The 16,288-nt window shown below is 44.2% G+C and overlaps 1 protein-coding gene across 1 annotated transcript in view; it reads left to right on the top strand.

The window, feature by feature from the left end:
* Positions 1-16,288, top strand: part of LOC139757312 (uncharacterized) — a 212,174-nt gene that overhangs the window by 99,058 nt on the left and 96,828 nt on the right. Inside the window, exon 2 of the mRNA XM_071677711.1 lies at positions 13,114-13,202. The gene's annotated coding sequence lies outside the window, so the exon portion shown is untranslated. The remainder of the gene's footprint in view (positions 1-13,113; positions 13,203-16,288) is intronic.

Genomic DNA, 16,288 nt, shown 5'->3' with positions numbered 1-16,288 from the left:
TGATTTGTAACAGGGTCATACACGAAGGACAGCTGGGTTCTATAAAAGGTTCAAGTACGCAAACGCAACTACTAGTTTGATATATTGAGGTACATGAGACTCCTGCAAGGTGAGTGGACACGGTTTTCACAAGACTTTGCTGGAATATTTGACAAAATAAACTACAGGGTTTGATTTAGAAAAAATGTGCTAAAACAAAGATATTGAATATTAGGCGTCAGCTGGTATTTGGATCGTAGAGTTTTTTACTGACAGAATATTCAGAGTGGTGGCATATCGAACCATACCGGGAGGAGAGGATATTCTCTCGACACGGTGCTGTCCTCAATACTAATTATAAAGATGATATCTGATATTGTAATGATGATATGTGATATTGTAATGATATCTGATATTGTAATGCTGATATCTGATATTGTAATGATATCTGATATTGTAATGATGATATGTGATATTGTAATGATGATATCTGATATTGTAATGATGATATCTGATATTGTAATGATATCTGATATTGTAATGATGATATGTGATATTATAATGATGATATCTGATATTGTAATGATGATATCTGATACTGTAATGATGATATCTGATACTGTAATGATGATATCTGATATTGTAATGATGATATCTGATATTGTAATGATGATATCTGATATTATATTGATGATATCTGATATTATAATGATGATATCTGATATTGTAATGATGATATCTGATATTATAATGATGATGTCTGATATTGTAATGATGATATCTGATATTGTAATGATGATATCTGATATTGTAATGATGATATCTGATATTATATTGATGATATCTGATATTATAATGATGATATCTGATATTGTAATGATGATATCTGATATTATAATGATGATGTCTGATATTGTAATGATGATATCTGATATTATATTGATGATATCTGATATTATAATGATGATATCTGATATTGTAATGATGATATCTGATACTGTAATGATGATATCTGATATTATAATGATGATGTCTGATATTGTAATGATGATATCTGATATTATAATGATGATATCTGATATTATAATGATGATATCTGATATTGTAATGATGATATATGATATTGTAATGATGATATCTGATATTGTAATGATGATGATATCTGATATTGTAATGATGATATCTGATATTGTAATTATGATATCTGATATTGTAATGATGATATCTGATATTGTAATGATGATACCTGATATTGTAATGATGATACCTGATATTGTAATGATGATATCTGATATTGTAATGATGATATCTGATATTTTAATAATGATATCTGATATTGTAATGATGATATCTGATATTGTAATGATGATATCTGATATTGTAATGATGATATCTGATATTTTAATAATGATATCTGATATTGTAATGATGATATCTGATATTGTAATGATGATATCTGATATTGTAATGATGATATCTGATATTGTAATGATATCTGATATTGTAATGATGATATCTGATATTGTAATGATGATGTCTGATATTGTAATGATGATATCTGATATTGTAATGATGATATCTGATATTGTAATGATGATATCTGATATTGAAGTGAATGAGAGTGTAGCCAAGTGCCTTGCAGATGACCCAAGATTATGTAAGGCGATATGATTGGAAGCAGATAGACAGAATCGACAGCAAAAATTCGAACATAATCTGCACAGAAACGATCTTTACATTTTCAGAGTGACATAATATGACACAAGGACGAAAAATTCTGAGAGCATACCAGTCAATTAAACTTTAAATGATCGTTTTGAGACTTGTCGTTCAATGGTGTACAGATCGTTTTTGAGCTGTGTGCGCATGGACCAAAGTTAACCCTAATGGAATTGAATTAGTGAAGTGAGATTTGAACATAGAAATAGCAAAACTGCTTCCGCAACATTTCTTCGTCGTCTTCATATAAACACCAATCAGGAAGTGAAGAACACGTCATTGGTAGAGGAGATATCATGTCTCAAGAATTCAAGAAGCACAGTGATAGATAATATTATCAACCCATATAATGGAAGGGTAATACGATGATCAAAACTTTCATAATAACAGAGAGAAGACTGATGATGAAGTTCACTGTACATACAAGATGCAAAATTGATTACTGTTCACTAAGGTCATGAAATAAATAGAGATGAACAATTTCCGAAAATTCACGGGCGCTACACAAGGAAAATGGCTGGAATGGACCATGAAGAACTGTCAGGAAGGGTTCAAAGTGCTCGTTCTGAACGGCCTGCAAAGATGAGGCGAAAAACACACAGTAACATGCGCCTGGCAGGAGGTGGAGGGAACCAAAATGAACGGCAGAACAAAAGGAAAGCGAGACAGAGTTGTCAAGTCTGGAAGTAATACTATGGACCGTACTGAGAGATATTAGACTGACACATACTATGAGAGTCGAGGAAACGAGTTTGGAATGGTATTCAGACCAATACAAGATACGAAAACGTAGAGGTAGCATGTGCATAAGTATCTAAAAGAAAACTGAATGGAAGACTTAAGATCGATCCCAGATGAACCTCAGGTCTATCGATATAGGAAGGGGGCGACGGCGGAGGGAAAATAGTACAATTCAACTGACAAGATCTGCGTTGAGGAACGCTACCCTTGCCATTATGGCAAAAATCACCACGTATGTACACAATTAACACACGACAACACAACACGGCTCTGGCTTAATGGGAAAATCTCGTCGCTTGTGTTTCCTCTTGTCTCACCCTAAGTCATACTACCACCTTCTGGACTGTGTTCAAGAGACACACACACACACCTCTCCTCTCCCGCACACTCTGCCTCTCAGGTGTGGTGGAAATACCACACCTACCTGGGGTCTGAGTTGCTTCCCCAAACCTGCCTCACGCCACAGGTGTAGGTTGTTGATGGAGATGTTCTTGCCGGTATATGAAGTCCCTAGTCGCTCATGGTACTCGTGTGTGGTGCTGGAAGGCTCTTCCTTAGTGCATGTTGTGACCCTAGTTCTCCATCTTCCAGGAGATGTTTCTCCCAGGAAGCTCTCCTCATTGTGAGAGGATCCTGGACTATGAAGCCCAGGATCCTTCAACCTTCCTTTCTTGTGTACGTAATCTTACTCAAGTTCCAAGGCGTCGTGTTGGAAGATGTCTATAAGCAGCCGACGTAAACCACTATTCAAACAAGTATATAAATCAATGGATCAAAAGGTTGTGTGATGCATGAAGTGTATAACGCATTAGAACAAATATGTGTATAATACAATAGATTAGAATTTTCACTACAATAGCTCCAGAATGTTCATCAAACAGTAGGTGAAAGAATTGTATAAAACAACAGATCAGAGCGGAGGATATGATACATCAGAGAAACATGTAATACAACAGACCTAGATATAATACAGTTAAAATTGTTTATGAGATATGTGGAAACTAAATCGGATTGTATAATCATGATAATTATTACTTAATGACCCTTTTATTAATGTGTTCTGTTGTGAAGGGAATAATTTGACGTTAAATAGGTCAAGTTTAGGAACAGAAATAGTGTGTTCTGGAATGAGGTGCATCATATACGTAGTAATACAGAAATTAAGGATAATGATAACCAAATAATAACTGATATTTGTAAATTTGTTAATGAGATTGTTATAATTACGATTATACTGCATTAAGATACGTTCAGAATTTGTTTTCTTAAGAACAAATTTCGTTAAGAATAGAAAGATGAAAAGACGAAGAAATATACATTGCTTGATTTCTGGCTCCCAAATACACCAAGGCCAGCAAATCTCCCCTACCTTGCAGGTCCTTAGTCATCTCATTTCCTGAAAATCTGCTGCGGGGATGGGAGGCAGGTTGAGGGGGAGGGGAAGAGAAGAGGAGGAGGAGGGGAAGGAGGAGGGGAAGGAGAGGGAGGGGGTGATGGTGCACACGGTAGCAGGCTGGTTGGGGGCGAGGGGAGGAGGGAGGGGAGAGTCAGAATACTAATTGAGTGCATATTAGTGCGGATATTGGCCGCCCCTGCTATTACAGAGGCAGCACCCAGCCGAAGAGCAATCATTTCCCCGAATTCGAAAGAGGATATCGGTCTTGTCATTCGCCCTGAGTTATCGGTGGACGTATATCGCCGCTGTTGCTTCCATGTCATCAGTGACGCATATCGTTGCTCTTGATCCGGAGTCATCAGTAGCATATATCGCAGCGATTGGCCTCGAGTCATCACTGAGGTATATCGCCATTACTGGTCGCGAGTAATCTTTGACGTATATCGCTGCTGTTGATCTAGAATCATCAGTAACGTTTATCGCTGCTATTGGACGATAGTCATTCTACACTTATTACTTACGTATATCGCTAACGTTGGTCTACAATCATCAGTTACGTATTACGTATATCGCTAACGTTGGTCTACAATCATCAGTTACGTATATCGCTACCGTTGGTCTACAATCATCACTGACGTGTATCGCTACCGTTGGTCTACAGTCATCAGTGACGCATATCGCTGCCGTTGGTCTACAATTATCAGTTACGTATATCGCTACTGTTGGTCTACAATCATCAATGACGCATATCGCTACGGTTAATCTACAGTCATCAGTGACGTATATCGTTACTGTTGGTCTACAATCATCAGTGACGTATATCGCTGCCGTTGGTCTACAATCATCAGTGACGTATATCGCTACCGTTGGTTTACAATCATCAGTGACGTATATCGCTACCGTTGTTCTACAGTGTTAGTGACGTATATCGCTGCCGTTGCTCTACAGTCATCAGTGACGTATATCGCTGCCGTTGGTCTACAATCATCAGTGACGTATATCGCTACCGTTGGTCTACAATCATCAGTGACGTATATCGCTGCCATTGGCCTACAGTCATCAGTGACGTATATCGCTGCCGTTGTTCTGCAGTGTCAGTGACGTATATCGCTGCCGTTGGTCTACAATCATCAGTGACGTATATCGCTGCCGTTGGTCTACAATCATCAGTGATGTATATGGCTGCCGTTGGTCTACAATCATCAGTGACGTATATCGCTACCGTTGGTCTACAATCATCATTGACGTATATCGCTACCGTTGGTCTACAATCATCAGTGACGTATATCGCTACCGTTGGTCTACAGTCATCAGTGACGTATATCGCTACCGTTGGTCTACAGTCATCAGTGACGTATATCGCTACCGTTGGTCTACAGTCATCAGTGACGTATATCGCTACGTTGGTCTACAATCATCAGTGACGTATATCGCTACCGTTGGTCTACAATCATCAGTGACGTATATCGCTACCGTTGGTCTACAGTCATCAGTGACGTATATCGCTACCGTTGGTCTACAATCATCGATGACGTATATCGCTACTGTTGGTCTACAATCATCGGTGACGTATATCGCTGCCGTTGGTCTTCAGTCTCAGTGACGTATATCGCTGCCGTTGGTCTACAATCATCAGTGACGTATATCGCTGCCGTTGGTCTACAATCATCAGTGACGTATATCGCTACCGTTGGTCTACAATCATCAGTGACGTATATCGCTACCGTTGGTCTACAATCGTCAGTGACGTATATCGCTACCGTTGGTCTACAGTCATCAGTGACGTATATCGCTGCCGTTGGTCTACAATCATCAGTGACGTATATCGCTGCCGTTGGTCTACAATCATCAGTGACGTATATCGCTACCGTTGGTCTACAATCATCAGTGACGTATATCGCTACCGTTGGTCTACAATCATCAGTGACGTATATCGCTGCCGTTGGTCTACAATCGTCAGTGACGTATATCGCTACCGTTGGTCTACAATCATCAGTGACGTATATCGCTGCCGTTGGTCTACAGTCTCAGTGACGTATATCGCTGCCGTTGGTCTACACTCATCAGTGACGTATATCGCTGCCGTTGGTCTACAATCATCAGTGACGTATATCGCTGCCGTTGGTCTACAGTCATCAGTGACGTATATCGCTACCGTTGGTCTACAATCATCATTGACGTATATCGCTACCGTTGGTTTATAATCATCAGTGACATATATCGCTGCTGTTGGTCTACAATCATCAGTGACGTATATCGCTACCGTTGGTCTACAATCATCAGTGACGTATATCGCTACCGTTAGTCTACAGTCATCCGTGACGTATATCGCTGCCATTGGTCTACAATCATCAGTGACGTATATCGCTACCGTTGGTCTACAGTCATCAGTGACGTATATCGCTACCGTTGGTCTACAGTCATCAGTGACGTATATCGCTGCCGTTGGTCTAGAATCATCAGTGACGTATATCGCTGCCGTTGGTCTACAGTCATTAGTGACGTATACCGCTACCGTTGGTCTACAATCATCAGTGACGTATATCGCTACCGTTAGTCTACAATCATCAGTGACGTATATTGCTATCGTTGGTCTACAATCATCAGTGACGTATATCGCTGCCGTTGGTCTACAATTATCAGTCACATATATCGCTGCCGTTGGTCTACAGCCATCAGTGACGTATATCGCTACCGTTGGTCTACAATCATCAGTGACGTATATCGCTGCCGTTGGTCTACAATCGTCAGTGACGTATATCGCTACCGCTGGTCTACAGTCATCAGTGACGTATATGGCTGCCGTTGGTCTACAGTCATCAGTGACGTATATCGCTACCGTTAGTCTACAGTCATCAGTGACGTATATCGATGCCGTTGGTCTACAATCGTCAGTGACGTATATCGCTGCCGTTGGTCTACAGCCATCAGCGACGTATATCGCTGCCGTTGGTCTACAGTCATCAGTGACGTATATCGCTGCCGATGGTCTACAGTCATCATTGACGTATATCGCTACCGTTGGTCTACAGTCATCAGTGACGTATATCGCTACCGTTGGTCTACAGTCATCAATGACGTATATCGCTACCGTTGGTCTACAGTCATCAATGACGTATATCGCTACCGTTGGTCTACAGTCATCAGTGACGTATATTGCTGTTATTAATGCAGGATTGAGTATCAGTGACGTATGTCATTCACTAGCCATTCCATCTGGACGCTATAGTAGTAAATATGCCTTTCATCCTCGGTCGAAAATCCTTCCATTTGGTTATCAAAGTTGTACGTCGTTACAAGTGGACATTGCGTCGATCATGTGATTATTCCTCAGTCATGACCTACACGTGAGGGAGGGAGGAGAGGGGGATGAATTATTGAGCATCAGAAGAATGATGGAGGTGGGAACCAGAGACTTGACTGCCTCTGAAAATCCTCGTGTGTTGTTGAATGCGGTCAAGATCCAACTTAGCGAAGACGACGGTGCCTGGTCTTGCCCGCCGGCATCATCATCTCCCCCACCCACAACCCAGCCCTCCCTTCCGCGGTGATGGCCGCCACGTCTAGATAAACCCTAATTCTCCAACAGGTCTCGGGCATATAGAGTAATCCCGGGTAATAGGTAGACAGGTGGATGATGCAAGTGTTGTGTCCCGCGGGAGAGAGAGGCCACACACGGAATGTTCATCCTGGATGAGTGGCTCTCCGTCCTCATGTACAATGCAGAGCAGTAATGGCGGGCCGCCTCTGCTGGACGCCAGCTGAAAATATTGAATTATTTCCGCCGGTCTGAAAGGACGTAAATATTGTGTACACACACACACACACACACACACACACACACACACACACACACACACACACACACACACACACACACACAAGGAACGCTCAACACCTTACTTTAGCTCACAGTTAGCATATGCCTGCCAAGTTTGGCCGTTGCGCCTAGATAAGCACAAAGGAGTGTTAGAGAAGGTCCGGAGGAGGAGGGCAACAAAGATGGCGCCAGAGTTAAGAGAGCTGAGTTACAGCGAGAGAATCCAGGCCAATAATAATGGCCACAACCTTGATCACCACCATCGACTTTCTAAACCAGCCATATGGTTCCTCGAACTAGGTACAGAGAGAGAGAGAGAGAGAGAGAGAGAGAGAGAGAGAGAGAGAGAGAGAGAGAGAGAGAGAGAGAGAGAGAGAGAGAGAGAGAGAGAGAGAGAGAGAGAGCAATCAGAGGCTTTACTTAGAGAACGAGTAAGACGTATGATGCAAAAGATTTTAAAGTTTCTTTGACGTTATCAGAGCTTATCAGAAGAGCGGATGATGATGATGATGATGTTCTCAGCGTAGTGTACAGAGAGGATAAAGATGGAGATTATCCCTGGCTTCTCTATGAATAATCAGGAGTTTGTTATCTTTTAAAGAGGAGATAGTCAGGCCAAAGGATTCAGATGCCGTTACATAGTATGAAGCAAGATACGTTTTACAGACGTCAGGAATCACTTTCGCTGTGTAACAGTCGTGGTCGAGTGGAACACAATGAGAGAGGATTTTGTGAGGGCTGACAGCAAACAAAAGTTTTAAAAGAATTCTTTTGATAATTGAGAAGGTTAAAGGAGAGTGTGCGGCCCCACGAGTGTAGAAACTTCCTCTCCGTTCTGTACAAATAATCAATAACGAACAGGTAATTCCACACACAGGAGGAAGAAGGAAGTATGAGCTAGAAAGACACAGTTTCAGTGATGACTTTGGTCTGGGAGAGGAACACATGTAATGTGAAGAGGAAAGGAGAATAGAGAACTAAGTATAAGGAGCAAGTGACATGGCAAGTATGATCTCGTAGATGAAGTGGACGAGAGATATAGAAAAACTATAACTGCAACATGAAGCGGGGACCTGTAAGTGCTACTCATACGAAGGTGTCAGATAGTGTAGGGATTTAAAGGTGATATGATTATCATGTGGTGGGGAACGTTAACAGCTGGGTTAGTATCTTGTTTAGGAGAGGAAACTGGGAGGAGTAAGGGCTTCAAGATTTAGGGTCGAGGAAGATTGTGGTATGGGTTGTTGTCTTGGGGTTAGTGCATGAGGGAGGTGAAGGGTAATGTTGTAGTAGAGTGGCATAGCCGCATTGAGTGTGGGTGGCTGTTTCTTCCATAGTTTATATGATGCGACCCAACCACACGAGCTCTGATGTCCATCATTCGCTCATCAGAGCTCTGGAGTTCTCTTTCTTCTTGTCGTCTCTCGAATTTCAAGAGTCGGGTTTACGAACACCTAAGGAACTCACATTATTCCTCCTTCGCACGATTTTCTTTATTTCTATTGACCAACTCATTCATAATTCTGTCTTTTCAACCGACGTAGCGTCTGTTGGTGTATACTTTTCCTTTCGGCTTGCGTGGGATATTTATATTTTCCTGTTCTCTATATTGACAACGATACGATGCCAATTTTGTGTGTCATGACTGAATCTCACCAGATTCGTACCCTGCGGTACACAAGGGAGTATGGTAAAACACTGCGCGTGTTTGCTTGTGAATCTTGTCACAAGGATCCAGTATTCATGCAGGTGGGCGAACTAGGAATCAACTTTTTCCAGGTGGGAGTGAGGAAGGCTCGAACTTGCAGCCTCAAGGTTAACTTCTTGAGCAGGAGGGTACAACACTTGAGTACGACGGTGCTGTCCTTCAGGTCTAAACCTCGTGTTCAACGGTCAAACCATCGTGTTCAATGGCCTAAACCTCGTGTTCAACGTTCGAACCATCGTGTTCAATGGTCTAAACCTCGTGTTCAACGGTCGAACCATCGTGTGTAAGGGATCAACCAAGAATATATGCCATGCAGACTAACTTGAGGAAGAACAGTTGGCCAACAGATACACGAGTGCAGACACCACGACTTCAATACGTTGAGGCTCATCAGGCGAAAGTCAGCACCCCAGCTGAATAGAGGCGAATAGAAGGAAAGCAATGACGTATGTTTACTGAAACAGGTAGACCAATAGGGCAGACCACTGTGTAGTTCACAGTGATAACCTCTACATCATCACCAACAGTCCTTTTGTGAGACAGTCAGCTGTGCTGGCCTTTACTCAGCTGACCCTATAAGACCACGGGTCTGTGGCGTGTGGTCATCTTTATGACGCTCACAAAAAAAGACATTTCCAGTTTCCAAATGAATGCCGGAGGCTGTATGCTCACACGCGGATGACCTCAATAAAAACTGGTCTTACCTCAATAGTGCATCGGAGTGGACGATGAAAAGGTGAGCAACCCCAGGTCCCTATTTGTTGCTTTGATATCTCATGCATGGAGATACCGGCCGCCATGGGGGGGGGGGGGGATATCGCAAGAGATAACACCCAGGGATGATAACGAGAGATAGCGGCGGACTTCGCCGATGTGGGGATTAAAGTCTGGGTGAACTGCTGGTCTTCAGCATGGAGTTTGATAAGACGCGTCTTCGCTCACCCACACTGATAAAAATGGACCCAGACCTCACAACGGCCGTGGTGCTGGTGGGAACACGATGATGTGGGGGAGAGGGAAGTGAGCGGTGATGATGTGGGGGTGAGGGAAGTGAGCGGTTATGATGTGGGGGTGAGGGAAGTGAGCTGTGACGATGTGTGGGAGAGGGAAGTGAGCGGTGATGATTTAGGGGTGAGGGAAGTGAGCGGTGATGATGTGGGGGAGAGGGAAGTGAGCGGTGATGATGTGGGGGAGAGGGAAGTGAGCGGTGATGATGTGGGGGAGAGGGAAGTGAGCGGTGATGATGTGGGGGTAAGGGAAGTGAGCGGTGACGATGTGGGGGAGAGGGAAGTGAGCGGTGATGATGTGGGGGTAAGGGAAGTGAGCGGTGACGATGTGGGGGAGAGGGAAGTGAGCGGTGATGATGTGGGGGTGAGGGAAGTGAGCGGTGATGATTTGGGGGAGAGGGAAGTGAGCGGTGATGATGTGGGGGAGAGGGAAGTGAGCGGTGATGATGTGGGGGAGAGGGAAGTGAGCTGTGATGATTTGGAGGAGAGGGAAGTGAGCGGTTATGATATGGGGAGAGAGAAGTGAGCACGATGATGTGGGGGAGAGGGAAGTGAGCGGTTATGATGTGGGGAGAGAGAAGTGAGCACGATGATGTGGGGGAGAGGGAAGTGTGCGATGATGATGTGAGGGAGAGGGAAGTGAGCTGTGATGATTTGGGGGAGAGGGAAGTGAGCGGTGATGATGTGGGGGAGAAAGAAGTGAGCGGTGATGATGTGGGGGAGAGGGAAGTGAGCTGTGATGATGTGGGGGAGAGGGAAGTGAGCTGTAGATGATGTGGGGGAGAGGGAAGTGAGCGGTGATGATGTGGGGGAGAGGGAAGTGAGCTGTGATGATGTGGGGGAGAGGGAAGTGTGCGATGATGATGTGGGGGAGAAGGAAGTGAGCGGTGATGATGTGGGGGAGAGGGAAGTGAGCGGTGATGATGTGGGGGAGAGGAAAGTGAGCGGTTATGATGTGGGGGAGAGGGAAGTGAGCACGATGATGTGGAGGAGAGGGAAGTGAGCACGATGATGTGGGGGAGAGGAAAGTGAGCGGTTATGATGTGGGGGAGAGGGAAGTGAGCGGTTATGATGTGGGGGTGAGGGAAGTGAGCGGTGATGATGTGGGGGAGAGGGAAGTGAGCGGTTATGATGTGGGGGAGAGGGAAGTGTGCGATGATGATGTGGGGGAGAGGGAAGTGAGCTGTGATGATGTAGGGGAGAAGGAAGTGAGCGGTGATGATGTGGGGGAGAGGGATGTGAGCGGTGATGATGTGGGGGAGAGGGAAGTGAGCGGTGATGATGTGGGGGAGAGGGAAGTGTGCGATGATGATGTGGGGGAGAGGGAAGTGAGCTGTGATGATGTGGGGGAGAGGGAAGTGAGCGGTGATGATGTGGGGGAGAGGGAAGTGAGCGGTGATGATGTGGGAGAGAGGGAAGTGAGCGGTGATGATGTGGGCGAGAGGGAAGTGAGCGGTGATGATGTGGGGGAGAGGGAAGTGTGCGATGATGATGTGGGGGAGAGGGAAATGAGCTGTGATGATGTGGGGGAGAGGGAAGTGAGCGGTGATGATGTGGGGGAGAGGGAAGTGAGCTGTGATGATGTGGGGGAGAGGGAAGTGAGCTGTGATGATGTGGGGGAGAGGGAAGTGTGCGATGATGATGTGGGGGAGAGGGAATGAGCTGTGATGATGTGGGGGAGAGGGAAGTGAGCGGTGATGATGTGGGGGAGAGGGAAGTGAGCGGTGATCATGTGGGGGAGAGGGATGTGAGCGGTGATGATGTGGGGGAGAGGGAAGTGAGCGGTGATGATGTGGGGGAGAGGGAAGTGAGCGGTGATGATGTGGGGGAGAGGGAAGTGAGCGGTGATGATGTGGGGGAGAGGGAAGTGAGCACGATGATGTGGGGGAGAGGGGAGTGTGCGGTGATGATATGGGGGAGAGGGAAGTGTGCAATGATGCTGTGGGGAGAGGGAAGTGTGGGATGATGATGTGGGAGAGGGGAGAAGTGACGGATGGAGGGAGGGGAAGATGATAAAAAGGGGAGAGGACACGGCGAGGAGGAAGTTCAGGGAGAAAGATGACCTGGAATGGTGAAAAATGAACAGGAATGAAGATCAGTAATATTATGCTTTGTGTTGCACAGAGCTGATGATGAACTTTGTATTACACGGAATGTTGAAGGAGAAATTTCTGCTTCACAGGGATTGAAGATAAACTGTATTCTATCGGCTAACAATGAACTTTGTGTAGCCTTGGGGTATTGAAGGTAAACTGTATTAAAACGACTAGTGTTGGGCTGTATAATGGACAAGGTGTTGTGGATAAACTGTCTGTAGCAATGAACTAAAGTGAAGATTGTGTTTCTTAAGGTGCTGAAGTGATATTGTATAAGATCAATCAGTGTTGGCCTTTGTGTTGGATAGAGTGTTGAAGTTAACCTTTTTGTTGTGATAACTAACGTTGAACATGGTTTTAGACAGTGTGTTGATGATGAACTATTGTAAATGACCGACGTTGAACATTGTGTTGGCCAGGATGTTGATGATGAAATATGTGTTGTAATGACTGACGTTAAACATTGTGTTGTCCAGGGTGTTGATGATAAACTGTGTGTTGTAATGACTAACGTTGAACATTGTGTTGTCCAGAGTGTTGATGATAACCTATGTGTTGTAATGACTAACGTTGAGCTTTGTGTTGTCCAGGGTGTTGATGATAAACTATGTGTTGTAATGACTAACGTTGAGCATTGTGTTGTCCAGGGTGTTGGCTATAATGATGGTGCTGCCGGCGACGTGGCTCCTGCTGGGCTCCCTTGTGGTGCTCTTCGTCCTCCTCACTGCTGCGTCAGGTGGGTCTTCCTGTAACCACGTCCACAACATAATCACCTCACTATAGTTCCTGGTATACACGGGTTCCTGGAAGGTGAGATGGGCTGGGAGTATAGTCCATTGGTGGCCTACAGGACCGCTACCAGACCTGTCATTACTGGGCTGATAATAACATATTGTGCCTCACCGTTTGTGGCTGTAGCCTCGAATCTGAGCAGTCATAGATAGCGTACGTAGCTCGCTTAATGGACCTCATCATCCACCAGACTCGATGTATAAATATTATATCATGCATCACAAGGTGGAAAAAGTATTCTTTTTCAATAGCATTCATCGCTTAACGTCTAAGAACTTATATATACATCTGATAGTAGTTGATGTTCTGGTTGTATTACGTTTTAACATCTATAATGTTCCTTTTTGTCTGGTTATCTACGGTATATATATATATATATATCCCCTATGTGGATAGGGGAGAAAGAATACTTCCCACGTATTCCCTGCGTGTCGTAGAAGGCGACTGAAAGGGGAGGGAGCGGGGGGGCTGGAAATCCTCCCCTCTCGTTTTTTTTTTTTTTAATTTTCCAAAAGAAGGAACAGAGAAGGGGGTCAGGTGAGGATATTCCCTCAAAGGCCCAGTCCTCTGTTCTTAATGCTACCTCGCTAACACGGGAAATGGCGAATAGTTTGAAAGAAAAGAAAAGAAATGGCCCAACCCACCCCCATGCACATGTATATACATACACGTCCACACACGCATATACATACCTGTACATTTCAACGTATACATATGTATACATACACAGACATGTACATATATACACATATACATAATTCATACATGCTGCCTTTATTCATTCTCGTCACCAGTCCGCCACACACGAAATGACACCGACTCTCCCCCGCACGCGCGCGAGGTAGCACTCGGAAAAGGCAACAAAGGCCACATTCGTTCACACTCAGTCCTCAGCTGTCATGTATAATGCACCGAAACCACAGCTCCCCTTCCACATCCAGGCCCCACAAAACGTTCCATGGTTTACCCCAGACGCTTTACATGCCCTGGGTCAATCCATTGACAGCACGTCGACCCCCGTATACCACATCGTTCTAATTCACTCTATTCCTTGCACGCCTCTCACCCTCCTGTATGTTCAAGCAACGGTTGCTAAAAATCTTTTTCAGTTCATCCTTCCACCTCCAATTTGGTCTCTCACTTCTCGTTCCCTTCACCTCTTACACATATATCCTCTTTGTCAGCCTTTCCTCATTCATTCTCCCCATGTGACCAATTCATTTCAATACACCCTCACCACACTCATTTTATTGCCACACATCTCTCTTACCCTTTCATTACTTACTCGATCAAACCACCTCACACCACATATTGTCCTTAAACATCTCATTTCCAACACATTCACCCTCCTCCACATAAGTCTATCCATAGCCCATACCTCGCAACCATATAACATTATTGGAACCACTATTCTTTCAACATACCCATTTGTGCTTTTCGAGATAATGTTCTCACCTTCCACACATTCTTTAACGCTATCAGAACTTTCAACCCCTCCCCCACCCTGTGACTCACTTTCGCTTCCACGGTTCCATCCGCTGCCAAATCCACTCCCAGACATCTAGAACACTTCACTTCCTCCAGTTTTTCTCCATTCAAACTTACCTCTCAGTTGACTTGTCCCTTAACCCCACTGTACCTAATAACCTTGTTCTTATTCACATTTACTCTCAGATTTCTTCTTTCACACCCTTTACCAAACTCAGTCACTAGCTTCAGCAGTTTTTCACCGGAATCAGCCACCAGCGCTGTATCATCAGCGAACAACTGACTTACTTACCAAGCCCTCTCATCCACAACAGACTGCATACTTTCCCCTCTCTTCAAAACTCTTGCATTCACCTCCCTAACAACCCCATCCATAGACAAATTAAACAACCATGGAGACATCACGCACCCCTGCCGCCTACCGACATTCACTGGGAACCAATCACTTTCCTCACTTCCTACACGTACACATGCCTTACATCCTCGATGAAAACTTTTCACTGCTTCTAGCAACTTGACTCCAACACCATATACACTTAATACCTTCCACAAAGTATCTCTATCAACTCTATCATATGCCTTCTCCAGATAAATAAATGCTACATACAAATCCATTTGTTTTTCTAAGTATTTCTCACATACATTCTTCAAAGCAAACACTTGATCCACACATCCACTACCACTTCTGAAACCACACTGCTCTTCCCAATCTGATGGTCTGTACATGCCTTCACCCTCTCAGTCAGTACCCTCCCATATAATTTCCCAGGAATACTCAACAAACTTATACCTTTGTAATTTGAACACTCACCTTTATCCCCTTTGCCTTTGTACAACGGTACTATGCATGCATTCCAGGCACTTCACCATGAGCCATACATACATTGAATATCCTCACCAACCAGTCAACAACACATTCACCCCTTTTTTCCACTGCAATACCTCCAAACCAGCTGCCTTGCCGGCTTTCATCTTCCGCAAAGCTTTTACTACCTCTTCTCCGTTTACCAAACCATTTCCCTAACCCTCTCACTTCGCACACCACCTCGACCAAAACACCTTATATCGGCCACTCTGTCATCTAACATATTCAACAAACCTTCAAAATACTCACTCCAACTCCTTCTCACATCACCACTACCTGTTATCACCTCCCCATTAGCCCCCTTCACCGATGTTTCATTTGTTCTCTTGCCTTACGAACTTTATTTACCTCCTTCCAAAACATCTTTTTATTCTCCCTAGAATTTATTGATACTCTCTCACCCCAACTCTCATTTGCCCTCTTTTTCACCTCTGGCACCTTTTTCTTTTATACATCTTTTATGCATCTTTCTTTTATACATCTCCCAGTCATTTGCACTATTTCCCTGCAAAACTCGTCCGAATGCCCCTCTCTTGTCTTTCACTAATAATCTTACTTCTTCATCCCACCATTCACTACCCTTTCTAATCTGCCCACCTCCCACACTTCTCATGCCACAAGCGTCTTTTGCGCAAGCCATCACTGCTTCCCTAAATACATCCCATTCCTCCCCCAAT

Source organism: Panulirus ornatus, chromosome 25 (assembly GCF_036320965.1).
Source record: "Panulirus ornatus isolate Po-2019 chromosome 25, ASM3632096v1, whole genome shotgun sequence".
NCBI lineage: Eukaryota > Metazoa > Arthropoda > Malacostraca > Decapoda > Palinuridae > Panulirus > Panulirus ornatus.
This window is presented reverse-complemented; position numbering and strand designations above follow the sequence as displayed.